Genomic DNA, 27,420 nt, shown 5'->3' with positions numbered 1-27,420 from the left:
AATTCTTAAAGAACACCCTAAGTTTGTTTCTAAAGCTTATCTCAGTAATCTATCTTTGGATGAAGATCAGATGCCTCATGACCTGCAACCAGGACTGGAAAAAGACATAATTTAAGGGATTGTCTCCAACCTGGGTGGAAGGACTTTTTTTTAAATCAGGTACTCTTAACTAGCTCATGCACAATGAAGCTGAAGGGAAATTAACTCTTAGATTAATACCCACTTCCAAAGGCCCCTACGCTGGATTGGTCTATAGAGAAGACAACTGACCTGATCTCACCTTAAAATGATGCTCAAACAGAGGAGAAGCTACACTACACCAGGATGAGAAGATGACGACATCAGAGGTAGACAGTTTGCCCAAGATGCTGGACCTGATTCATATGATCATTTATCATGTTTTCTTGACTTCTTAGACCTTTGCATATAAATCAAATGCTTTTCTATCATAGACCCGATCCTATGCTAGTTTTAGAAATCAATCCAATTGTTCGGTTTGTGGCCAATTACCTGTGTCTAGTTCTGTGTTACCTTGGTAAATTTCTCTACTGCTCTAAGGCTCTAACTGGTTGGCCCTGAGAAAATTTACTTTAAAAAAAATTATAGTCATATTCAGGTCACTGTGATATTACTATGTGGGATCCCCTCACCAGGCCAGTTAATAATGCCTGCTGTGACTCTGGCCATAAATTTGAGCTTTCTTCTGTTACTCAAGCTCAATCGGAGCAACAGGCAAAGTTTCAGCAAAGGAGGAAAAAAATCTCCCACAATTTTGGGATGGATTTATATAGATAACACCAGGCTATGGTAATTTAGGTTTAAAGTCTCCTCTGTGTTGGAAACGATTAAATTATACTGAGGATAATCAGTCTGGTAACACAGAAAACTGGGCTATGTGCCTTATAGACAGTGCCAATATATAATTTCCCTGGAAGATAAAGATTCTACAAAGTAGATTAAGTCAGATGACCTGGGATATACTGGGCTACATCTAATGGAAGCTCTTAACTTAAGTCTTACTTGTGACTTACTAATACTTCTGGCTTTGTTATTTGTATTTCACCTGTTTTACAAAATTGCTGTTTCTTACACTGCCAAATGTGTGTCTGAGGCCTCTGATAGAATAATACATAGTTCCATATGAGATCGATGATGGTAACAGTATAACTCTAGATATGGGAAGAGGCAACAAGAGGGAATTTTTTTTTTTTTTTTTTTTTTTTGGACCAAAAGGCTAGTAAGACAGGTGGTCGAGAGAATTTTGGACACTGTTTTATGGCCTAGTCCAGTAACAGAACATTGAGTGGCCTGTCAACAAAATCTTTGCCAAACCTGAGAATGGACATTCTCGGCACCATGGGATAAAATGGTCATGAAACACTCCCCTCAAAATCACGGTCAAGTTTATGAGCAAAAAGAGGCTCTGCCAAATGAAAACTGACACTTGCCATCTACATCTACAAAGATTAAATCATGGCCACTGCAACTGCTGACTTTCAACACCCCTGAAAGGAGTTCAGGGTGAAAATCAGGAATGAGGCACTCTGTGCTCTGGGAAAAACTGGCAGAACAGGCCTTCAGATAGTTAGATCTTTTCAGGAGAAGATTTTATGAGTTCCAATTCTTGCATCTTCTCATACCTAGAGAAACACTGACATCATTAATGGTGACATCTGCTTTGGCTATTAAGGAAAATTTTACAATTAAATGTCAAAATAGAGTAGCTATGGTTTAGACATCCTGGGAAATAACTAGGTGATACTATGGGTGTAATTTCAGACAGACCTTGTATTGCTAAACACTTGAGGCAAGTGTTTAGCCTTGCTGACAAGGCTTGTTGAACACATGAGTCAGAGTTTTCTGAGTCATGTCAGATTTGGATGCCACCATTCTCAAAACAATGTCTGCTGGAAGCCAGTAACTGCAACCTTACTTTTTATAAAACTAGGCAACTGGCTATCTGGCTACAAGTCTCCCCAAAGTGCAAGGTCCAGACTGAGTTTCATGCCTATTCTTCTAAAAAGAAATGAGATTTATTCTGTCTATTAAATTTCCAGTTATCACTACTCCAACCTCTTCTAATTGGGTCTGTTACACCAAAATGGCAGACCAAGGGATTGAGATTTTAACCATACAAGACTCAGATCTAGGACTTGGAACTCAGGAATACTTCCAATTCAGTGTCTATTCTCCAAGCTGAGGCAGTCCTATGCCCCATTTTGATAGGAAGTTATCACAGTCATAGTTGCCTAGCTCCCTAAATTAAAACTGAGCAGGACTCTGTAGGGCTCTGGAATACAGATCCGTTCTGTGTTCTCCATTTCTTGTCTGTAGAATATAAGCTTCATTCAGCCTCCTTGACCTTCCCTGAGTTCCAGAGTAGATTCAAACAATTGCTAATCAGGGAAGGGAGGGGATACAGAAAGAGGAGAAACAATCAAATGGTGGTACAGCCTCCAGACAGGGTCCTGGTTCCTACTCAAAGAAATATGCATAACAGTGTCTTTGAGTTCATCTAAAGAACTGGAGCCCCAACCCAGGTGGAAGATGGTAACTTCAGACTAAACACAAAATTTCTGGAGGACAGCTCTGCTGCCTCACCACCAACCAATCAAAACAAAAAAGTCACAAACCCTGCAGCACTCACCCAAAATGTTACCTCCTGTTGCTGGGGACCAGTGATGACCATCCTGTTAGGTGTCCTATTTGGCCCCTGTCTATTTCACCTCTGAGAGGAGCCAACAGTTTTGAAGTAAATTGCTGTAAACAAATTCACAAGAGTGAATGCTGGTTTCAGGCAAAAAATACCTTGACTTAGATCAGGTAGAAGGAGACTTCTGCTCTGCTAGGCAGGCCTATGCCCATGCACAGCAGGAAGAAGTTACAGAAGGAAGAGACTTCCACCCCAATTCCCAAGAACTATCTTGAGTATGAAGTCCTCCGGGGGAGTTGTTAGGGGAAGCACACTGATTGAAACCTCCCACCCTGGCCAGGCACCACAGTAACCATTTGCATGAGTTGTTTTACAACAGGAGGTTCTGGTAAGGAACACAGAATAAGCTTCCACCGACTGGAAGAGTTTGGGAAAGGTCAAAAGGAAACACCACATGTCCGACCACCTCCCAGAATCCTTCTGTCTGGCATCCATCTTGGCTGAACAAAGCGTGCATCACCGGGAAGGACTCTGGTCAGAATGATTGGCCAAAGACAACCTGGAAACTAATCCCATCACCATAAAACCCCGAGACTGCAAGGCACGTGACAGAGCAGTTCTCCTGGGTTCCCTTACCCTCCTGCTCTCCGCCCGGGTGCCCTTTCCCAATAAAATCTCTTGCTTTGTCAGCACATGTGTCTCCTCAAACAATTCACTTCCAAGTGTTAGACAAGAGCCCCGTTTTAGGCCCTGGAAGGGGTCCCCTTCCTGCAACAGTTTCTAAGGCCCCTGAGGCACTAAGTAAGTGTAAACAACTCCAACTCAAGTATTCAAAAGCTCACCAAACAAACAATACTGAGAATACTGCATATTTTTGCCAAAAGAGAACAGTATGAACATAACTTTGTACCGCAATAGTACCATCTTATATTGATTTTTTCTTATCAAGGTGCTCTGTGCACGTGATAGTAAGTCAAGCAGGGCAGCTCCCAATGAAATCAGTTGTCTTCATCCGTCTTCAGCTCTCCTGACTCATTCTATCATTAAAAACAATAAAATTTCTCTGTTTAGTTCTTCTAGTGGTTTCTACCTCATTGCTATCTTTTATTCCTGTTTCTCAATTTCTTGACTCAACTCTGGTCTATTTACCACATCTGTTAGGAAAGATGATGTCTTAGCTTGCTTTTGTTTATCCCATCTCTTCCACTTCTTTTAGTGCTTGAGTGTTAGATGATAATTATTAGTTCTTCTATCGGTAATCTTTATTATTATAAATAATATAATCAAATATTACTATAAAATGAATCATATGCTTGAATCTCTAGTTTCTCTTCCAGCAACTCCCCCCACTAGAAGATGAGGAGGTTGCTTATTTGGGATTTGTCTCTTCCTTTCTCCCCTTCTTCCTGCTCCCCACCTTCTGTTGATAAAACCCTTACCACTACATCATTAAGGTAATGTCTAATCCTTCAGTTCAGTTGCTCAGTCATGTCCAACTCTTTACAACCCCATTAACTGCAGCATGCCAGCCTTCCCTGACCATCACCAACTCCCTGAGCCTGCTCAAACTCATGTCCATTGAGTCAGTGTGATGCCATCCAACCATCTCTTCCTCTGTCATCCCCTTCTCCTCCTGCCTTCAATCTTTCCCAGCATCAGGGTTTTTTCCAATGAGTCAATTTTTTCACATCAGATGGCCAAAGTGTTGAAGCTTCAGCTTGAGCATCAGTCCTTCCAATGAGTATTCAGGACTGATTTGCTGTAGGATTGACTGTTTTGATCTCCTTGCAGTCCAAAGGACTCTCAAGAGTCTTCTCCAACACCACAGTTCAAAAACATCAATTCTTAGGTGCTCAACTTTCTTTATGGTCCAACTCTCACATCCATACATGACTACTGGAAAAATCATACCTTTGACTAGACAAACCTTTGTTGACAAAGTAATGTCCTTGTTTTTTAATATGCTGTCTAGATTGGTCAAGAAAAGCTGTCTAGCTTTTCTTCCAAGGAGTGTCTTTTAACTTCATGGACACAGTCACCATTTGCAGTGATTTTGAAGCAAAAAAAAAAAAAAAAAAAAAGTCTGTCACTATTTCCATTGTTTCTCCATCTATTTGCCATGAAGTGATGAGATGAAATACCATGATCTTAGTTTTTTGAATGCTGAGTTTTAAGCCAGATTTTTTCACTCTCCTCTCACTTTCATCAAGAGGCTCTTTAGTTTCTCTTCTCTTTATGCCATAAGGGTGGTGTCATCTGCATATCTGAGGTTATCGATATTTCTCCTGGCAATCTTGATTCCAGCTTGACCTTCATCCACTCTGGCATTTTGCAAGATGGACTCTGCATATAAATTAAATAAGCAAGGTGACAATATATAGCCTGATGTACTCCTTTCCCAGTTTTGAACCAGTTATAACTGTTGCTTCTTGACCTGCATACAGGTTTCTCAAGAGACAGGTCAGGTGGTCCCATCTCTTGAAGAATTTTCCACAGTTTGTTGTGATTCACACAGTCAAAGGCTTTGGCATAGTCAAAGCAGAAATAGATGTTTTTCTGGAACTCTCTTGCCTTTTCTATGATCCAACAGATGCTGGCAATTTGATCTCTGCTTCCTCAGCTTTTTAAATCCAGCTTTTACACTTGGAAGTTCTTGGTTCACGTACTGTTGAAGCCTTACTTGGAGAATTTTGAGCACAACTTTGCTAGCGTGTGAGATGAGTGTAATTGTACGGTAGTTTGAGCATTCTTTGGCATTGCCTTTCTTTGGGACTGGAATGAAAACTTTCCTGTGGCTACTGCAAAGTTTTCCAAATTTTCTGGCATATTGAGTGCAGCACTTTTGCAGCAGCATCTTTCAGGATTTGAAATAGCTCAACTGGAATTCCATCACCATCCACTAGCTTTGTACATAGTGATGCTTCCTAAGGCACACTTGACTTCACATTCCAGGATGTCTGGCTCTAGGTGAATGATCACACCATCACGGTTATCCGAGTCATTAAGATCCTTTTTGTATAGTTCTGTGTATTCTTGCCACCTCTTCTTAGTATCTTCTGCTTCTGTTAGGTCCATGATGTTTCTGTCCTTTATTGTGTCCATCTTTGCATGAAATGTTCCCTTGGTATCTCTAAATTTCTTGAAGAGATCTCTAGTCTTTCCCATTCTATTGTTTTCCTTTATTTCTTTGCATTGATCAGTGAGGAAGGCTTTCTTATCTCTCCTTGCTATTTTTTTGGAACTCTGCATTCAAATGGATATATCTTTCCTTTTCTTCTTTGCCTTTAGCTTCTTTTCTTTTCTCAGCTATTTGTAAGGCCTCCTGAGACAATCATTTTGCCATTTTTGCATTTCTTTTTCTTGGAGATGTCTAATCCTTAACCAAGTCTTTTGTGCTTTGTCTAATAAAACTCACTTTAAAGGAGGAAATTCAATACATACTGTTACTCTTGGTCACTGTCAAGGGGAGGCACTCCTCTCCTAATTCAACTGTATTATCAAGTAACAGCTCACAGAAAGCACCTGTTTGAGAGACTGAACCATTGCAGAGGGGTTTTGGTGGTGGTGATGGTGGTGCTGTTTAGTCACTAAGTCGTGTCCAACTCTTTCGTGACCCCATGGACAGGCTGTAGTCCTTGGGGTCGCAAAAGAGAATACTGGAGGCAAGAATACTGGAGTGGGCTGCCGTTTCCTTCTCCAGGGTGTCTCCCTGACCCAGGGACCAAACCCACATCTCTTGCATTGGCAGGTGGGTTCTTTACCACTGAGCCACCTGGGAAGCCCACAGAGAGTTTTAGATCGCATCCTTGTCACTGCCCTTGCCTAAGAGGTTTAAGATATAACCTTTTTGAACTTTGTTGCTTCAATTTTTGTATTGAACATTTGCATAAATTGGCACCATCTCATCTGTGAAATAAGTTGTTTCTTAACAGCCTTTTTTTGATGCAGAGTACAGACTGAACTATAAATGCACACAACTGTTTGGCAGTCAAAGGTCCCATTTTGATTGTTAATGTTTTAAAAGTGTGTTAATCAATCTTTAACAGTGCCACTTAAGTGGTTTTCTAAATATACACAACTCAAACACACCTCTTTCCAGTAATGGGGATCTAAATGTGTCTAGAATAAAAGAACAAATTTGCTTTTTGGAATAGAACCTTAAAAATTTTCCATTGCAACCAGACCTTTTTTGTTAATGGATAGAAACTAATCCTTGTGTATTACTTAAAGCTTAACGTAAGAGCACTAGTATAGCTGTACTCAAGTTTTTCTAAGTAGCTACCAAGATGACCAACTTTCCCACTTTGCTTGGAACTTTTCAAGTTTTGTCACTGAGAGTCCTACAGCTGGGGAAAGCCCTCAGCCCTGGATAAATCTCAGATAATTGATGTCTTTACATATGATAACAATGATGATAGTAATATCATTTGTGATCATAGTAGGCCAGTTGCTAAACTAAGTGATTTAGATAGCTTTAAAATTTAATCTTCAAATAATCACATAAAATAAATATTATTATCACCATTTTAGATATGGAAAAGCTACAGCTTGACAAATTTAAATAACCTTTCCAAATTCACATAGTGCTTCCCAGGTGGCCAGTAGTAAAGAATCCACCTGCCAACACAGGAGCCGCAGGAGATGTGGATTTGACCTCTGGGTCGGGAAGATCCCCTGGAGGAGGAAATGGCAACCTGCTCCAGTACTCTTGCCGGGGAAAATCCCATGGACAGAGGAGCCTGGCAGGCTACAGTCCACAGGTTGCAAAGAGTCTGACATGACGGAAACGACTGAGCAACAACACAAGCTCACATACTCAATGAGTGGCTGAGCTCTGATTCAAAACCAGGTCATCGGACTTCATACTTGCTCCTGTATTAAAACAAATTCCACTGCAGTTTGGATTTAGGTTGTCAGATAAAATACAGGATGCGCTTCCCTGGTAGCTCAAATGGTAAAGAATCTGCCACCGTCAATGGGGTTGCAGAGTCGGACACCACTGAGCAACTAGCACTTTCACTTTCATAAACTATGGGGCACCCAGTCAGATTAAAATTTCTGATAAGCAAACAAGTAATTTTTTAGTGTATGTCCCAATTGCATGGGACATACTGATACTAAAAAATTATTTGTTGTTTTTCTGAAATTCAAATTTAACTTGACAGCTTATATTTTTAGTTGCTAAATCAGACAGCCCTAACTTGGAGCAGTCACATTTTCCAATAAAAATAAATCTTATTGATGTTTTATGTCATCCAATACTTTCTGAGCTGATGAGAAACTCAGGTTTCAAATTAAAGGAAGTCAAATAAAAGAGACCAAAAATGCATATATGTGTTGCTTTATTTGAGAAATCTGAGTGATCTCAATAGGCTTTTTCTGTGATAGCTTCATAATTGTGATACATTTGATAATGAGAATAAAATGAAAGTAAGGGATATTTACTCATTCATTCATTCATTCATTCACTGTATATTGAGTACATGTTATGTTCCAGGCACTATTCCAGACATTGGATTATACTCAAACCAAACAAAATCCCACCCCTAATATTTTGTTTTCTATAAGAACTTGGGCACTGGATAAATAAACAAAAGCAAGTAATTTGGTTTCTGGTAGTGGCAAAAGCTATGAAAGAGAATATAGCAGGGTAAGGAGACAAAATGAAGGGAGGTGTTATTTGAGATACATATAGTAAAGGAAAGGTATTCCATGAGGAATAAAATCCTGAATGAAGGGAGCAAAGCCATGTGTATTTCTGGGAGGAAGGATGCTAGACAGAGGGAGAAGGAAGGGCACGGGCCCAGAGGTGAGACCGAGCTGGGCATGTCAGAGACACAGTACAAGGCTGGGAAGTAAATCATACAATGGGAGACAAGGAGGCTGGGAAGGAAGAGGCAGGGGCTAGTCACTTAGGGCTGACTGGCCATAGTCAGAACCTTGGATTTTATTCTAAGCATTAAGGATTTCCAGCAGGATGATAAATGATAAAATTTAAGCTCCAGAAGCTCACTCTAGGTGCCATGGAAACAGAGATATTGTTGCAAAAGTAGAAGATGGAGATGCTAGTGGCATGAATTAAGATAGAAGCAGTAGAGAAGAACAAAGTTACATTTAGAATATATTTAGATTATGTAACCTAGGCAAATGTGAGACTTAAAATCACCACAGGTGACTCAAGTGCATCTCCAAGATAAAGGAGCACCACTACTTTAAATTATGATCAGCCATTTAGAATATTAGTTCAGTGACTCTCTGCGTGGGTACACTCAAGGGACTTAAAAAATACTGATGTGTCTGTTCCACCCTCAGAGATCCTAGGAGTGCAAGCCTGGAGAGCAGGATTCTAAAAAATCTCTTTAGATGATTCTTATGGGCTTCCGGGGTGGCTTAGCTTATCAAGAATCCTTCTGCAATGCAGGGGACCCAGGTTCTATCGCTGGATTGGAAAGATCCCCTGGAAAAAGGAAATGTCTATCCACTCCAGTATTCTTGCCTGGAGAATTCCATGAACAGAGGAGCCTGATGGGCTACAGTCCATGGAGTCACAAAGAGTCAGTTTGTGCACACAGTTGAGCAACTAACACTTTCTTTTCACTTTAATGTGCAGCTGAGTTGAACATTTCTGATCTAGAGAATAGTGGGAACCCTGGGTTGTGAGATAAACAACGTTTCAGGACATGCAACAAGCAAGGAACAAGGGTAGATAAAATGAGGTCGAAAAAGTCACTGACAATGCTTTGCTTTTAAAGCAAGTTCTATTAAAAACACCCAAAGATACCAAACATCAACCATAAACATATTTGGTTCCAAACACCTCTGATACTACAGCGGTTGGAACAAGTGTCCTACATGATTACCTACTCTGGGGTTGGCATGGTCTTCTCCTCTTTACGCCTCCCTCTCCATTGCCCTTAGAGAAGGAAGCACCTCCACTACCCCAATAGATGAAAGGTTATAAATCTAAGCCAGTTGTGGAATCCCATTCCTTTCTACCCCTCATTCATGGGAGGCAGAAAGGAATGGAAGGGCAGACGTATTGCCGAGTCTGGCAGTGAGATGGATGGGTAGCTGCTTATTGTTCCTGGGACAGATTTTGCCTCCTTATAAAAAGATAGAGCTTCCCAGATGGTGCAGTGGTAAAAAAAAAATCTGCCCAACACAGGAGATGCAAGGGACACAGGTTCGATCCCTGGGTCAGGAATATGCCCTGGAGGAGGGCATGGCAACCTACTCCAGTATTCTTGTCTGGAAAATCCCAAGGTCAGAGGATCCTGGTGGGTTACAGTCCGTAGGGTCACAAAGAGTTGGACACGACTGAAGTGACTTAGCACGCACGCTCTGCTGCCTATCTCCAAAGCCTGCCATGGCCGCGGAAGTGATCTAACTTGAGAACCTCATCTCTTTCACCAATTTTTACTTAGGCTGACTTACTTTCCAAGGGGACATAGAACTCCTGGAGGTTGCAGGATATTAGGAGGTGACCAGACAGCAATTCTCTTGAGTCCCTTCCAGGGAAGTCATATGGTGAACATTCTCCTATGCTCTCAGGAGAAGCCCTGAAATCCCTTTGCCATTGTTGGGAAAACTCAAACAAAAATCAAAGCAATAATCAATGTCACTTAGTGAATTAGTGATGGAGACAGGAACAGAATCCAGACTTTCTAACTTGGGGATCCCCTGCTTTTAAGTCTAAATGGTGCTTTTTATTTTAATCCAGCTGTGCTGAGTTAATAAGACTTTGACGAGATCCAGCCCTGTGTTTTGTAGAGTTAACATATTTGATATTTACCTCGACTATTTGTTGTCTGTTTAATAAGTTTTGTTTGCCTTCCCAGATGCACATTATTTGGCAGTGTATAATCACATACAATTGTTTACACCATTTACAGTTTGCTTTCAAGTCTTGCCAAGAAAGGCTTGGTGTAAGCTAGCTGTCTGCAGCAGCCACACTAAGTTAAGCCTTTGAAAGGGTCTAATCGGGTCTATATAAATAAACAAAGTGATATGGAAAATAACTCAGTATAAATTTACTGCACTGCTGGCCAGCTGGTAAATATGAAGACCTTCTCTCCTATGGAATAGATAGGATTAAATTTTACTCAGGATACTACAGTCCTTGTAATGATTACAGAGAGCTCTTTAAGTTTTAATTTAGAGCCCAATCCAAACCCCCTCCTCCCCGCCTACACACAATCCTTTCAGTGGCAATAAATTTCAATCATGTGGTTAGCAAAGCTTCACTCTGGCTTTTATTTTCAGAGAAAATGGTCAGTAAAGCAAATTTCATATCTGCTCATTAGAAGGCTAATGGGCAGGTCACAATAACAGGGTGGGAGGAGGGGGAGACCCACAGATGGTTCAATCATCTTTTAAACTAATAAAGGAGATCAGCAAGAATTCACCCATGATATGCTTGGGCACATGAAAGAAACTAGCACGTAAAGGGAGGCAGCATCTTTCTGAAAACATTTAGGGCAATTAAACGTTTGCCTTCATAAAATAATGCAAAGCTTACCTCTTCCTCTTGGGGGTGGAAGAGGTTCTGTAGCACGGTCTTCTGTATAGCACAGTATAACACAGGCATTTTAGGACCGACTGAGAATTAATATTATTAATCACTAGGGTAAAAAGTGAATTTTACATTCATCTGTTTAATAAATGTCCATGCATGTCGGGCACTGTGCTAGGTGTCACAGGCCAGGGCAGGAGATTTGCAAAAATGAGTAAGACCCAGTCTTTGTTCTTAAAGAATGAATAATTTAGGAGATTTTGTCTTCTTTATGCCTTTCTTCCTGCTGATTCCTCCAGTGAAAAGCCGGCCTCTGAAAAGCCTCATTCCTACTTTGGAATAAGCACACACATCCTTTAGAACCCTTTTCAACAGCTAATTCTGCCTTGTACCTTTATTTGTCGCTAATTCCTTCTGCTTTGTATCACACGTGCTTGTATATAAACTTGCATGTTCCACAATGCCTCAAGGCAAACGTGTTGATTTTGTGTCCTGTGTTTAGCGCAATAGGTATTCAATGGATATCTGTTGGATCAAGAAGTGATTGAACAATAGTATATTTCTTTGAATATTAAAAAGACAAGCTACTTTAATACCTGATTGGAGTGTTTGAATTTACCTCCTCTGAAGTGGTACCTGAACGGTTTAAACTTGTCCACATTGTTTAATTAATACCAGAAAGGTGTCTGTTGGCTAAAATCCTGTGAGATCATTTCTGTTTCCTATAGCAAATATTATTTAAAATGTCTTTTTCAGAATTTTCATTGATTTACGAGTGTGTGTGAGATGAGGGTATTGTGGTTATGTTTGTAAGGGAGAGTCCTTGTATGTCAGAAATATGTCCTGAAATATTTAGAGATGGAATTAGATGATGCCTGGAGTTTGCTTCACAATAACTAGAGAGGGATAAAGAATAGGAATTGAGACAAACGAAGGTCAGCCATGAGTTATCATTGTTGGGGTGATGGAATGCCTGGAGGTTCATTTTCTTCATTTCTGTATATATTTAAAATTTCTCGCAATAACATCTAATTTTTTTACATTTACAGAAGAGGAGAATCCAGCACAACATCATGACTAGATATTAAAAGTGAAACCATAGACCTAAGTTTCTCCTGCTTTGAATGCCCATAACACTGCACATTTCAGATGAAGTAAAAAGTCAGAGAAACGTACACTTGCTTCATTTCTAACCACCTTCTTTCTTAGCCGTCAGAAACTGTTATCTTTCCAGGGGCCAACATTCATTTTTAAGGACTTTGACTCAACCATTTCCTGTTACAAGTGCATGTGCTGTCTAAGTTTTGCATTTGCATAGGGCTTCCCAGGTGGCTCAGTAGGAAAGAATCTACCTGCCAGTGCAGGAGACACAGGTTTGATCCCTGAGTTGGGAAGATTCCCCTGGAGGAGGAAATGGACACTCCAGTATTCTTGCCTGGAGAATCCCATGGACAGAGGAGCCTGGCAGGCTACAGTCCATGGGGTTGCAAAGAGTCAGACCTGACTGAGCACACGCAAGTGCTATAACTGGCTATGCAGACTCAGAGGATTTGAGTGGATTAAAAAAAAAAAAAAGTAGTGCAATAACAGGCTCTCACCCCAGAAATATGCTGGAATCAACACTGGGCTGCCCCAGTGCAGGGTGAGTAAATGAAAAATCTCCCATCTCCCACCCCCAGTGTGCTCCATTCTAGCAATTTTTATGAATCATGTGTCTCTTGGATAGAGTTGTTAGATAAAATGTAAGAAGCCAAGGGAAATTTGAATTTCAGATAAACAAGTAATACTTTAGGATAAGTATGTCTCAAACACTGCATGGGACATTTATTGCTGTTCAGTCGCTCAGTGGTGTCTGATTCTTTGCAACCCCATAGACTGAAGCACGCCAGGCTTCCCTTGTCCTCCACCATCTTCTGGAGTTTGCTCAAACTCATGTCCATTGAGTCGGTGATGCCATCCAACCATCTCGTACTCTGTCGTCCCCTTATCTTGCCTTCAATATTTCCCAGCATCAGAATCTTTTCTAATGAGTCTTTGTATCAGGTGACCTAAGTATTGGAGCTTCAGCTTCAGCATCAGTCCTTCCAACGAATATTCAGGATTGATTTCCTTTAGAACTGACTGGTTAGATCTCCTTGCAGTCCAAGGACCTCTCAAGAGTCTTCTCCAACACAACAGTTCAAAAGCATCAATTATCATACTTATTTTTATTTGCTAAACCTGGCAGCCTTATTCTTGGGTCTATGAGGTGCTTATAATTCCAATAGTTAGATTAGTTAATAATTAATTAAAGGCCTATTTTCCTTATTTAGTTGGTTTAAGTATCCTGAAAAGCCTTATTCAACTCTACTCTTCACTAGAACATTAAACTAAAAAAGGTCTAAGTTTATTCAAAAACATTAAACTCTGTAAAGAATACTTGTATTTTTAAATCTAATTAATTTTTACTTTAAGCAAAATAACACATATTTTATTTTATTTTATTTTAAAATTATACTAAAAAGCTAATGATGAAAAATGGCTGGCTTCTGCCACACCCTCTCCTGAACCATAGATCTACTCACTCTTTAAAACCAACAGTAGTTAAAGGGTAGCTAAGCTTCATATCATTAAAATAGCCTTATACTGTTATTTTTTGAGTTATCGATTTTTGGCATTATGTATTGAGCTTCTATTGATACATATTTATTTTTCCCCACTATTTTCATTCTCTCTTTCTACTTTTATTAGTACTTTTAGAGAAATCAATAATCGAATGTGTCCATCATTATGAAGTGAAGTGAAGTGAAGTCACTCAGTCGTGTCTGACTCTTTGCGACCCCATGGACTGTAGCCTACCAGGCTCCTCCCTCCATGGGATTCTCCAGGCAAGAATACTGAAGTGGGTTGCTATTTCCTTCTCCAGGGGATCTTCCTGACCCAGGGATCGAACCCAGGTCTCCTGAACTGCAGGCAGATGCTTTAACCTCTGAGCCACCACGGAAGTCGTTCATCATTATGACCCACTGCCAAGGACTGAATTGAGTCTCCCTCCTACTCCACAAACTGATATGTTAAAACCTTAATCCTCAGTGATAATATCACTGAGGGAAATGGGACTTTGGGGGAAGTAATTAGTTTTAGCTGAAGCCAAGAGGGTGAGGTTCTCATAATGAGATTAATGCCCTTATAAGAGGAGAAAGAGAAACCACAGTTCTTTCTATCTTCCCTGGTTCTTGGATTTGTCAGCCTGCAGAACTGTTGCTTAAAACCACCCAGTAACACCTGAGTAGCTTAATATTAATACAATTGTGTGTATACTCACTGCAGAGTCAAGTAATGTATTATGATTGGAATTTCTTTCTTTTAATTTTTTTTTTTTTTAAGAATTAAGAATTTTAGGACTTCCCTTGGTGGTGCGATGGCCAAGACTCCGAGCTCCTGATGCAAGCCATCTAAGGTTCAATCTCTGATTGGGGAACTAGATACCACATGCTGCAACTAAAAATCCCACGTGCAGCTACTAAAACCTGGAAGAGCCAGATAAATAAATAAATAAATATGTTTAAAAGAATTTCCTCTTTTTTCACTTGCATATTCAAAGTGCAATTCAAAGTATGGCCCCACAGATCAACAGAACCAAGATCACTCAGGAACTTATTTAAAATGCTGGAACAATTGACTATCCAAATGAGAAAAAAAGAAAAAGAATTTCAATTCAAATCTCACACTCTTAACAAAAATTAACTTCCCAGGTATCATAGACCTAAATGTAAAACCTGAAATTATAAAGTTCCCAGAAGAAGACATATTGAAAAAAATCTTTGTGACCATGGGCTAAACAAAGATTTCTTAGATACAACCTCAAAAGAATGATCCATAAAGGAAAACTTTGACAAATTAGCCTTTACTACAATTAAGAAGTTATGCTGTAAGAAAAATAGTTTAAAATAAAGGAAAAACAAGTCATATACTAGAGAAATATTTTAATGCATATATACGATAAAGACTTACACACAGAATATATAAAGAATTCTGAAAACTGAGTAATAAGAAAACAACCAAATAGAAAATGGGCAAAAGATTTGAACAGATACTTCACCAGTGAACATACACAGAGAGAAAATAAGCACACGAAAAGGTGTTCAATGTCATGAGGGACATGTAAATTAAAATCACAACATGATACCACTACTAATTTACTGAAATGGCTAAAATTAGAAAGACTGACCATACCAAGTGTTGACAAGGGTGTGGAGGAACTAGAATTCTTATACACATGCACTTTCGGTGGCATTTAATATGGTATAAACCACTTTAGAAAACAACTGAACAATTCTGTAAAAAGTTAAAATATGATGCTGGCATTCCATTCCTAGGTATTTACCCAAGAGAAATAAAAAGCTTATGTCCACACAAAGACTTCCACATAAATATTTGTAACAACTTCATCTTTAGTAACCAAAACTAGAAACAATCTAAATGTCTATCAACAGGTGAATAGATAAGCAGATTATGGTATATCCATGCAGTGGGATTTTACTAAGCAGTTAAAATGGAAAGAACTACTGATACACACTACAACATGGATGAATCTCAAAATAATTATGTGGTCAAAGAAGCCAAGCCAAGTGCATATTGCAGGATTCCACTTAATGACATTCTAGAAAATGTACACTAAAACCTATAGTGACAGAAAAAGATCAGTGGTTGCCTAGGTAGAGTGAGGAGTATGATAAAAGAATTACAGAGGACAAGAAAAAAATTTTCAGGGAAATAATATGATGTCACAGGTGGACACAAGGTCAAAAATGTCAAAGTTTCCACTTTAAATATGTGCAGTTTATTATATGCCACTTGATAAAGCTGTTAAAAAATTAGCAAACCACAATTGTGACATCATGTAGGTTGAGAGGAAAGGTGGGGGGGGTTTGCTTCTCAGGCAGCTTCACAAAGGAGGGGAGATTATTTTTGTGACTATTGGAAGCTTGAGGATATTGTCAAGAAAATATCAAAAGAAGTTCATGGTAAGGGTAATGTAAGTTGAGATATGTTACTTGCTAATCTTGGGGGTCTGCAACAATGAAAAAATTATAAGTTTTTCATCAAGATAGAGCTATTTGTGTGTTCAGTTAGAGGTGACAGTCCTACTGCCTATCCAAGCCCTATTCCACTCCTCCTTTTCCTCTCTCTCTCTTTTTTTTTGGCCACACCCTGAGGCATGTGGGATCTTAGTTCCCAACCAGGGATTGAACCCATACCCTCTGCCTTGGGAGGGCAAAGTCTGAACCACCAGACTACCAGGGGAGGCCCCACTCCTTTCATATTGATTTGCTGGTGCATATTGTCACCTACTTGGTTTTTCATCACCCAGGACAGCTTTATATTCTTCAGTTGTTTTGAAATTTGAGCCATGATCAGTTGTAGTTTCTTTCTTGGAAATGTCAATCAGTTGAAAACGATATCAACAGATAGTTTTTCCTTTCAATCCATCTATAGCTCAAGCATCCCCATGAATTGTCTCTGTCCCTCTTCTTTCCATCACGACTTCTTGCCTCAAATGTTTAGGCATATTTAGGAGAGGTTAGATAGACTGATAGGCTTCCCAGGTGGCTGAGTGGTAAGCATCTGCCTGCCAGTGCAGGAGACACAGAAAGATCCCCTGGAGAAGGAAATGGCAACCCACCTCAGTATTCTTGCCTGGAGAATTCCATGGACAGAGGAGCCTACAGTTCCTGAGGTCACAAAGATTTGGACACGAGTGAACATGCACACACAGCACAGACTTAATTCCCAACCACTGAATCTGTGACTTGGTGCCCTTGTCTTACCCCGCCTTTCATGCAATGACTTTGTCATGACTTCGAGCCGGCTAGAGTAACATGATCACAGAAGTCTCCCCATTATGCTTGCAAGTAATCCAAGTGTGCACAGAACACTACATATTTCAGCGACTCTCTTACCATTGCTATTTAGGAGCAGTTTGAGTTCACAACCATTTTCTTCCACTTCCAGTTGCCTCCAAAAACCTGTCCCCATGTCCGGAGAACTCTAGTGAGTTGAACTCCTTGGCTTGCATGAGAACCTTTCAGAACCCTAGGACCTCAGCACATGAGGAATGGTGGCAATATGCTGGGACATTCTAGAGCTCTGTGTTCTGTGTTCTGTGTTCATCACAGAATTACACAAATTCTATTCTAATTAAAGCCATGGGCCTTGTTTCAACAAAGGTCAGAAACCAGTGGAAATCCAGGACTGGAATAGTCAGTGTCTTCAATCAACTGTGAAGTAAACTCTACTCCTTTCTGAAAACTGGCATGGCTAATGCCAAGCCATCTGGCATTTTCTCTTAGGATGGTTAGAAAAGAAAAAGAGATTTGCAAATCTTATGAAAGATTCATGTAGGATTCTATATCATGTCATTGGACTTATACTTCTAGAAAAGCCATGAAATGTATGCTACTTTTAAAGATTAGAGTCTGTGCCTTAAATAGAATTTGAGGCATAAAGTCCATCCATGACTAGTTTGCCAATATATGGCCTTTTAAACAGAAAATGTGAACTAAAAGATGGTGCAATTATTTATGACTGTAGCTAGAGATTTGGCAAGCTTTACTTCATATCTTGATAAATCATCCAAACACTGAACAGCATTTGTGTTCAACCGAGATAGAATCAGAATTAATAGGGTAATGTCGCCCAAGAGTGTATATTATTAATTCTTAATGGCATGACATTACTTTCCCTGATGGAGACATTTAATATCCTGGAACCAGAGTGTAGAGCAATATATTAGAAAGCAAGTGCTATTGCTCTATCACACCCCCGTATAGAGCCACCCACAAACAAAACTGTCATCTTTCTCTTTGCATCATTTACTCATTCCCTCTTTAGAGTTGTCACCTTCTGCCCAAAGCAATGAACAAAATAGTTGTCATAATGGTTCCTTTGTACCCTTTGGTACAGGGCCATGTACCCATTAAATGCTCATTAAATTGATCTCATAATAAGGAAATTGGGGAAAAATCCTCCAAACAAGATTAAGAGATGCAGTAGACTACATTGGTTAAAAGCTGTCTTGGTTTGGGTTTCCCCCAAAGCAGACCCTGAGACAAGGAGTTAGGTGCAAGTAACTTATATAGAAGTTGATTCCAGCGGGCACTGAGGGAGAGTTAGGGAAGGGAGGGATGCCAACAAAGGGTAAATTAAAGCTCCAGTTACCTCTGTGAGCTGCTGGGGACCCTCTGTGATACTTGTGAAGCAGACCTCAGAAGGATTTGAGGGAGGATAAGGAAGCTGGGCATGTTTCTCCCCAGCTCTTGTCCTCACTTCTAGGTGAGGTTAAATTTCTGAGGTGACAGTCACTTCTAGGAGGTTAAATTTCTGTGCACAGGTCAACTGAATTTCCTGGCCAGAGAAGGCCCTCATGCAGAGATATGCAAGATGTCTTTGGACATCTGAAGAAACTGTCTGCGGGGGACCATCCAAATGGGCATGTGGGGGGCTATCTGCAGGTGTTCTCCCAGGTGGGCCGAGGGGATACAGGGGGAGCATGAACCACAATTGCTGCAAAAGCTCTGGTCAGATTTGATTCCCATCCTCACTCTGAAACTGGCTAGCTGTTTGGTCTCGGACAAGGTAGCTAATCTGTCTAATCTTTGATCTCTTCATCTTGGAGAATGATAATAACAGCACACATGTAGTAGCAGTTCCAGGTCTAGGGGTGCTAGGAAGGAGTGCTTAAGGGCTGTCTAGAAGTTGCATTTCCACAGTAAGCATGCTGTTTTGTTTGTTTTGTTTTTGTCTAATAAGAATGCATGTTTGTGTGGGGTGGTTGATGGAGAATTCAGGGTTGCTAAACTTCCCCCAAGCTAGCTCCATGAGGCTACCATTGTGCTTACCTTTTAGCACAGGTGTAAGCATAAAATGCCTGTAAGGCAAATGTGATTGCATTCAGTTCAGTTCAGTTACTCAGTCATGTTCGACTCTTTGCGACCCCATGGACTGCAGCACGCCAGGCTTCCCTATCCATCACCAACTCAAATTCATGGAGCCTACTCAAATTCATGTCCTTCACATAGGTGATGTCATCTAACCATCTCATCCTCTGTCGTCCCCTTCTCCTCCCGCTTTCAATCTTTCCCAGCATCAGGGTCTTTTCCAGTGAGCTGGTTCTTCGCATCAGGTGACCAAAGTATTGGAGTTTCAGCTTCAGCATCAGTCCTTCCAATGAATATTCAGGACTGATTTCCTTTAGGATTGACAGGTTGGATTTCCTTGCAGTCCAAGGGACTCTCGAGACTTCTCCAACACCACAATTCAAAAGCATCAATTCTTTGGTGCTCAGCTTTCTTTATACTCCAATGCTCACATCAATACATGACTACTAGAAAAACCATAGCTTTGACTAGATGGACCTTTGTTGGTAGAGTAATGTCTCTGCTTGTTAATATAATATCTAGGTTGGTCATACTACCAAGGTAATCGCATTACTCGCCTGCTTAAAACTCTTCAATGGTTTTCCATTGCTCTCAGGAAAAAGACCAAAATCTCCTAACACGAGGTACAAGACCCTGGCCCCTCCCTGTCACTCAGAGCTGCCTTCCCACTTTGCTCCTCCTCTCTTCTCTAGGTTCCTTGGATGTACTATGTATCTGTCTGCCACAGGATCTTTGCATATGCTGTTCCTTCTGGAATATTCCTCAGCCCTCATATCCACAGGCTAACCTGACCTTCTGTCCCTGAGATCCCCACCTTTAGGGTAAGACTCCCATGCTTCTTATTGCTTGGGCCAGTTCTGCCTCCACGTCACTGCTACATCTATTCTCCCATCACCCATTATCCTCCCTAGCTGTCAGGGAGCTGATTTCCAGTTGCCTTAAACTTCAGTTTCCCAACACAAAAGGCATTCTTAGGTCAGGGAGGTAAAAAAAAATGAACATAAAGACTTCTTGAGACGGGAAAAGACAACTTCTCCTTATTCACTCCTACAGCACTAAGAACAAACCACAAATTAATATTTTGCCATAAGTATCTCATCAAAAGCCAGTTTTGACAGGCCACTCAAAGCCAGTGCACTGGGATGACCCTGAGCGATGGGATGGGGAGGGACATGGGAGGGGGGGTTCAGGATGGGGACACATGTACACCCATGGCTGATTCATGTCAATGTATGGCAGAAACCACTACAATATTGTAAAGTAATTAGCCTCCAATTAAAATAAATTAATTAATTGAAATTTTAAAGAAGCCAGTTTTATTTCTATTCATTCGTTATTAATGTAGGGAAAAAATTGTGTAGTGCTTGGAATTCCTCCTATATATGTTTTATCTTTGCAAAATATTCCTATACTTACCTTCAGTGAAAAATTCCACAGTTCATTGATCATGAGCTTTTTCTGAGTACATTTCAATCAGTAAAACTATTTGCTAATATCTGTTCCTTTTTAAATTCACCCAGGAAAATATATTGATCTGTCAGTTTCTCTGCATAATGGAAACAAATACTGATGGGGAACAGGAGACATATTATGGCTGACACGTTAACTTTTTTCCTGTGGTCAAAAGAATCTCCCAAGAGCCTCTGCAGTGTGGCTTCACTGCCAGCTGCCTGCTGAAACTCAGTGGGCAATAAGGAACTACATGATTTTTAAAAATACACGCGTAGGATTTCCCTGATGGTCCAGTGGTTAAGAATCCACCTGCCAATGCAGGGAACACAGGTTTGATCCCTGGTCTGGAAAGATTCCACATGCCACAGAGAAACTCAGCCCCTGCACCACAATACTGAGCCAGCGCTCTAGAGCCCATAGGCTGCAACTACTGAAGCCTGAATGCCCTAGAGCTCATGTTTTGCATCAAGAGAAACCCCCTCAACAAGAAGACTACACACTACAATGAAAAGTAGCCCCCATTCACCACATCTAGAGAAATCCCATGCAGCAACAAAGACCCAGCACAGTCAAATAAATAAATTAATTTAAGAGACATATATAAACACCAGTGATAAAAAAAAATGTTGAGAAATGTGCTGTCCCACATGCAACTTTATCATAGCACTCTTTCTTTTGAAAAGGCTAAAGGTAGATTTAGAAAGAGAAAGAATTGCTTTGATTCTTTTTAACTGTATCTATCTTTTCAGTTCTTAAGGATGAAAAAAAATGCTTTCCCTCAAATTGTGTCTTACTAGCTTAAAGGAGATTGAAGTTCATGAGAAAGAACATCAAAATAGCCCTGGCTGTATAATCTCCATGGATCTTCATGAAGTAATTAATCACATCGGTTTTCTGGCAACAGTAGTAAAATAGTGCTCAGTGCAAGAAACCTTACTGAAACATTTTTGCTATAGTCATTCTTACTTAAAACAAACATCACATCCAAGGAGTATGCAGGCATTTAACTTTAGGATCTCATCCAGTAATCTGCAGATTTTAATTTTTTCCAAGGATATAGAGGAAGGTAGGATGCAGCAATATCATTAAGCTGCCAAGAGTTATCTTTATCCTCTCTGTCAGCCAGCATATGATAGGACAACAATTACCCAGAGCCAGGTGTCTGGAAATTTTTGCATGATTAGCATAGGAATTTGCTTCATTTGCTGGGTCTGGCAATAAAATATCAGACTTGGGAATCATGCTTTCCCTACCCCCTTCCACAGAAGGATATTCAGCAGCCATGTTTATGTCATGTAACTTGCCCCCTGGCTGGAGTGACTGGATTAGAGGAGCACAGTTCACCTTAAAATGGTTTTAATCACATTCTTTCTCTCAGTAATTTGAAATTGGAATGAACAGATCAGGTATCTCTTAGGAAGAGGAGAAATAAACAAAGATGTTGTGGGATGACCATCTTTGCCCTTGGTCTGGCTAGAGATTCAGAGAAAGTAGATCTAGGAAGAGAGAAAAAGTGAAGAAGTGCTTGAGAACAAAAGAGAGAAGGGAGAAGAGAGAGTTCTGCAAGCTTCTCATGCTTCCTCTGACCCAGTTGCAATCCTGTCCTTAAGTTCTGTGAGTCACTACCATATTTTTATTAAATAAATTCCTTACATGATACCTAAAATGAGAGACCCAAGCATTAGGTTGACCCAACCAGAATACAAGCATTCAGCCAGTGGTAACCTTTTGTTAGGAGATAAGAGATTAGTGTTTATCAATCCTTTTATGGAAGTGTTTGTGTTTTAAGTGGGTTCTAAAATCAGAATCTTCAAGACATTGTTATTACTGGCAGGGATGAAATGAGAGACATACAGTGACTTTTGAAAAACCTCCAGTTAAGTTGAATCCCACAGATTCTTAGGAGTCCATCTCTCCAGATTGGGAAAAACAGCAATTTTTGCTACTGCTTTTAAAATCATTGTTTGTTTGTTTTTTTGTAGGCAAATGGACTGCCATTCTGGTTGTTTCCAACACTGCCATTGGTGATCAGAGCAACTTGCTTCCATCTGCCTAAGCAGGACTGGTGGGAGGAGCCCTCCTATGTGGTGACTGCCTGGGTTGCCAGGACCCAGTCCCTGTTAGGGGCTCAGCAGAGAGCTTTGCTGGCGTCTTTCCAAAGTTATGCCATTGAGTTTGTACGAAGGTGAAGTATTGCTTGTGCTGTGTTGGCCCAGTGTCTGGCTGTAGACAGAATATGCTTACCTCCAATCCCATCCATAAAAAATGTTTATCTTTTCATGTGTCTGTTTTCTGGCCTCCCAAACACATGGGCACAAAAATCATAAAAGAGTATTACTTTTCATTCAGCTATTCTTTCAATAAATAAATATGTGCTAAGTACCTTCCTGAGGCCAGTATTACTAGGTGTTGAGACCCGCTGCCCACATGAGCCTGGGGTTGGCAATCCACTTAGCCGTCCCTCATTCTGTCAACTATATGACCATCCTAGGGATACCCCAAACCAGCTCTTTTTGACTTCTTCTGTTCTACTTTGTCTTCAGCTTTCTTCATTTTTCAATATCTTGCTCCCATACCCAATTCCATACCCATTTCTTGGTCTGTCTTTTCTTGCCATAACCGGCTTTGCTATTTGGAATCCATCTAGGACACATGTCCAGGGCTCTGGCCTCTAATGTAATAAACCATTTTTTTCCTCCAGTAACATGGGCTTGATGGCAGGGATTTATTTTTTCCTCTTTGTATCCTCAGAGCTGAAAAATGTACATGGCACCACTCAGGATATATTACTGAAAGGAAAAAATGAATGTGGCTATGACACTATCAATTAGCAGGAATATATCAATGCCAAGTCTCACACACTGCTTTTCCCTTGAATGTGCTCCAACATTAGAGGAGAAAAGAAACCAGAGAGGGGGTAGAGGGATTTAGAAGTCAGAGGCTCTGTGTCACCCATGCTGAACCACTTTCGTGTTTACTTTCACTGGAATTCTTTGTAAACTGTTGTCTCCTTCTCCAGCAAAAATGAAATTGCATCATGAATGCCACTCTCTCTCTTTCTAGGAGTCACCATATTTCATCCTTTTTGGCAACATTACCTTGATTCCTCCCTGAGCCTCTTATTTTTCTTTTTTTTTTTTTTTTTAGTAAAAAGAGTTTTATTTTCAGACTCAGTGTCTCCGAAGTACATTGTCCCTTCAAGTCACAGACTCTTCTCTTTGTTTACTTCTGGCTTCAGCCACTAATGCTCTCTGTAAGTTTATGGTCCAAACTTCTCTCTATATAAAACCTATAGTAATCTCTTTGACTCATATTGACCAAGTTACTGAGACGACTTGCAGCTCATGGCTGTCAGACCACTCATTATATTCAACTTTCATTTACCAACCATCCCACTCTAATATGATTTTTCTCCTGGAAACTTACAAATATTTCAAATCCTGCATTTATATTTTGACACATTCATTCCACCTGTCTCTCATCAACCCACAGTGAATGTTAGAATTATTTTTTCTCACAGTTCCTGCCTTAGGAGATGGTGACATGCAAACCCAAACTGAGTCTATCACACGCATTCCCTTTGGTGTGATGTGTGGGTGGATTATGGTGACAATAAACGGGCCAGAGACATGGAAGACAGGCTTTATGCCAATTTTCTTATTCTTTTTATTCTTTTAATGTTTTTTTAATTTATTATTTTATTGAAGGATAATTGCTTTACAGATTTTTTTTGTTCTCTGTCAAACCTCAACATGAATTAGCCATAGGTATACATATATCTCCTCCTCCCTTTTGAACCTCCCTCCCATTTCCCTCCCCTTCCCACCCCTCTAGGTTGATACAGAGCCCCTGCTTGAGTTGCCTGAGCCATACAGCAAACTCCCATTGGCTATCTCTTTTACACATGGTAATGGAAGTTTCCATGTTACTCTTTCCATACATCTCACCCTCTCCTCCCCTCTCCCCATGTCCATAAGTCTATTCTCTATGTCTGTTTCTCCATTGCTGCCCTGTAAATAAATTCTTCAGTACCATTCTTCTAGATTCCGTATATATGTGTTAGAATATGATATTTATCTTTCTCTTTCTGACTCACTTCACTCTGTATAATAGGTTCTAGGTTCATCTGCCTCAACAGAACTGACTCAAATGTGTTCCTTTTTGTGGCTGAGTAATATTCCATTGTGTATATGTACCACAAGTTCTTTATCCATTCATCTGTCAATGAACACCTAGGTTGCTTCCATGCTCTAGCTATTGCAAATAGTGCTTCAGTGAACAATGAGATACATGTGCCTTTTTCCATTTTGGTTTCCTCAAGGTACATGCCTGGAATGGGATTGCTGGGTCATACGGTGATGTATATTGTCATCCTGCTTGTTTAACTTATATGAAGAGTACATCATGAGAAACGCTGGGCTGGAAGAAGCACAAGCTGGAATCAAGATTGCTGGGAGAAATATCAATAACCTCAGATATGCAGATGACACCACCCTTATGGCAGAAAGTGAAGAACTAAAGAGCCTCTTGATGAAAGTGAAAGAGGAGAGTGAAAAAGTTGGCTTAAAACTCAACATTCAGAAAACTAAGGACTAAGATCATGGCATCCAGTCCCATCACTTCATGGCAAATAGAAGGGGAAACAGTGGAAAACTTTATTTTGGGGGGGTTCCAAAATCACTGCAGATGGTGATTTCAGCCATGAAATTAAAAGACGTTTACTCCTTGGAAGGAAAGTTATGACCAACCTAGACAGCATATTAAAAAGCAGAGACATTACTTTGTCAACAAAGGTCCATCTAGTCAAGGCTATGGTTTTTCCAGTAGTCATGTATGGATGTGAGAGTTGGACTATAAAGAAAGCTGAGCGCCGGAGAATTAATGTTTTTGAACTGTGGTGTTGGAGAAGACTCTTGAGAGTCCCTTGGACTGCAAGGAGATCCAACCAGTCCATCCTAAAGGAAATCAGTTCTGGGTGTTCATTGGAAGGGCTGATGTTGAAGCTGAAACTCCAATATTTTGGCCACCTGATGCAAAAAGCTGACTCATTGGAAAAGACTCTGATGTTGGGAAAGATTGAAGGCAGGAGGAGAAGGGAACGACAGAGAATGAGATGGTTAGATAGCATCACTGACTAGATGGACATGAGATTGGGTAAACTCTGGGAGCTGGTGATGGACAGGGAGGCCTAGCGAGCTGTAATTCATGGGATCTCAAAGAGTAGGACACAACTGAGTGACTGGACTGAACTGAATGGTGGTTTTATTCCTAGTTTTTTAAGGAATTTCTATACCATCTTCCATAGTGGCTGTATCCATTTACATTCCCACCAACAGTACAAGAGCATTCCCTTTTCTCCATACCCTCTCCTGCATTTACTGCTTGTAGACTTTTTGATGAGGGCCATTCTGACTGGTGTGAGGTGATATCTCATTGTAGTTTTGATTTGCATTTGTCTAATAATGAGTGATGTTGAGCATCGTTTCATGTGTTTGTTAGCCATCTGTATGTCTTCTTTGGAGAAAAAACGATTTAGGTCTTTTTCCCACTTTTAGACTGGGTTGTTTGTTTTTCTGGTATTGAGTTGTATGAGCTGCTTGTATATTTTGGAAGTTAATCTTCTGTCGGTTGTTTCATTTGCTATTATTTTCTCCCACTCTGAGGGTTGTCTTTTCACCTTGCTTATAGTTTCCTTTGCTGTGCAAAAACTTGTAAGTTTGATCAGGTCCCACTTGTTTACTTTTGTTTTTATATCCATTACTCTAGGAGGTGGGTCATAGAGGATCTTGCTTTGATTTATGTCATTGAGTGTTCTGCCTATGTTTTCCTCTAAGAGTTTTACAGTTTCTGGTCTTACACTTAGGTCTTTAATCCATTTTGAGTTTATCTTTGTGTATGGTATTAGGAAGTGTTCTAATTTCATCCTTTTACATGTAGCTGTCCAGTTTTCCCAGCACCATTTATTGATGAGGCTGTCCTTGCCCCATTGTACGGTCTTGCCTCCTTTGTTAAAAGTAAGGTACTCATAGGTGCATGGATTTATTTCTGGGCTTTCTATCTTGTTCCATTGGGCTATATTTCTGTTTCTGTGCCAGTGCCATACTGTCTTGATGACTGTAGCTTTGTAATATAATTTAAAGTCAGGAAGGTTGATTCCTCCAGCTCCATTCTTCTTTCTTAAGACTGCTTTGGCTATTCGAGGTCTTTTGTGTTTCCATATGAACCGTGAAATTTTTTGTTCTAGTTCTGTGAAAAATGCCAGTGGTAATTTGATAGGGATCACATTGAATCTGTAGATTGCATTTGGTAGTATCATCATTTTCAAAATATTGATTCTTCCTACTCAGGAACATGGATTATCTCTCCATCTATTTATGTCATCTTTGATTTCTTTCATTAGTGTCTTATGATTTTCTGTGTACAGTTCTTTTGTCTCCTTAAGTAAGTTTATTCCTAGATATTTAATTCTTTTCATTGCAATGGTGAATGGGATTGATTCTTTAATTTCTCTTTCAGATTTTTCATTGTTAATATATAGAAATGCAAGTGATGTCTGTGTACTGATTTTGTATCCTGCAACTTTGATTAGCTCTAGTAATTTTCTGATACTATCTTTAGGGTTTTCTATGTACAGTATCATGTCATCTGCAAACAGTGAGAGCTTTACTTCTTTTCCAATCTGGATTCCTTTTATCTCTTTTTCTTCTCTGATTGCTGTAGCTAGGACTTCAGAACTATGTTGAATAATAGTGGTTAAAGTGGACACTCTTGTCTTGTTCCTGATCCTAGAGGGAATGCTTTCATTTTTCACCATTGAGAATAATGTTTGCTGTAGGCTTATCATATATGGCCTTTACTATGTTGAGATAGGTTCCTTCTATGCC

At 40.1% G+C, this 27,420-nt stretch overlaps 1 long non-coding RNA gene across 1 annotated transcript; it reads left to right on the top strand.

The window, feature by feature from the left end:
- Window positions 1-16,064: 16,064 nt before the first annotated feature.
- LOC139032362 (uncharacterized) lies at window positions 16,065-22,844 on the top strand. The gene is made up of 3 exons (XR_011484871.1): window positions 16,065-16,171; window positions 18,538-18,670; window positions 22,519-22,844. It is a non-coding gene; the product is annotated as an uncharacterized lncRNA (long non-coding RNA).
- Window positions 22,845-27,420: the final 4,576 nt, after the last annotated feature.

This window comes from Odocoileus virginianus, chromosome 31 (assembly GCF_023699985.2).
Source record: "Odocoileus virginianus isolate 20LAN1187 ecotype Illinois chromosome 31, Ovbor_1.2, whole genome shotgun sequence".
Taxonomy (NCBI): Eukaryota; Metazoa; Chordata; class Mammalia; order Artiodactyla; family Cervidae; genus Odocoileus; species Odocoileus virginianus.
The sequence above is the reverse complement of the archived record's forward strand: the minus strand, read 5'-3'. Positions and strand labels throughout refer to the sequence as shown.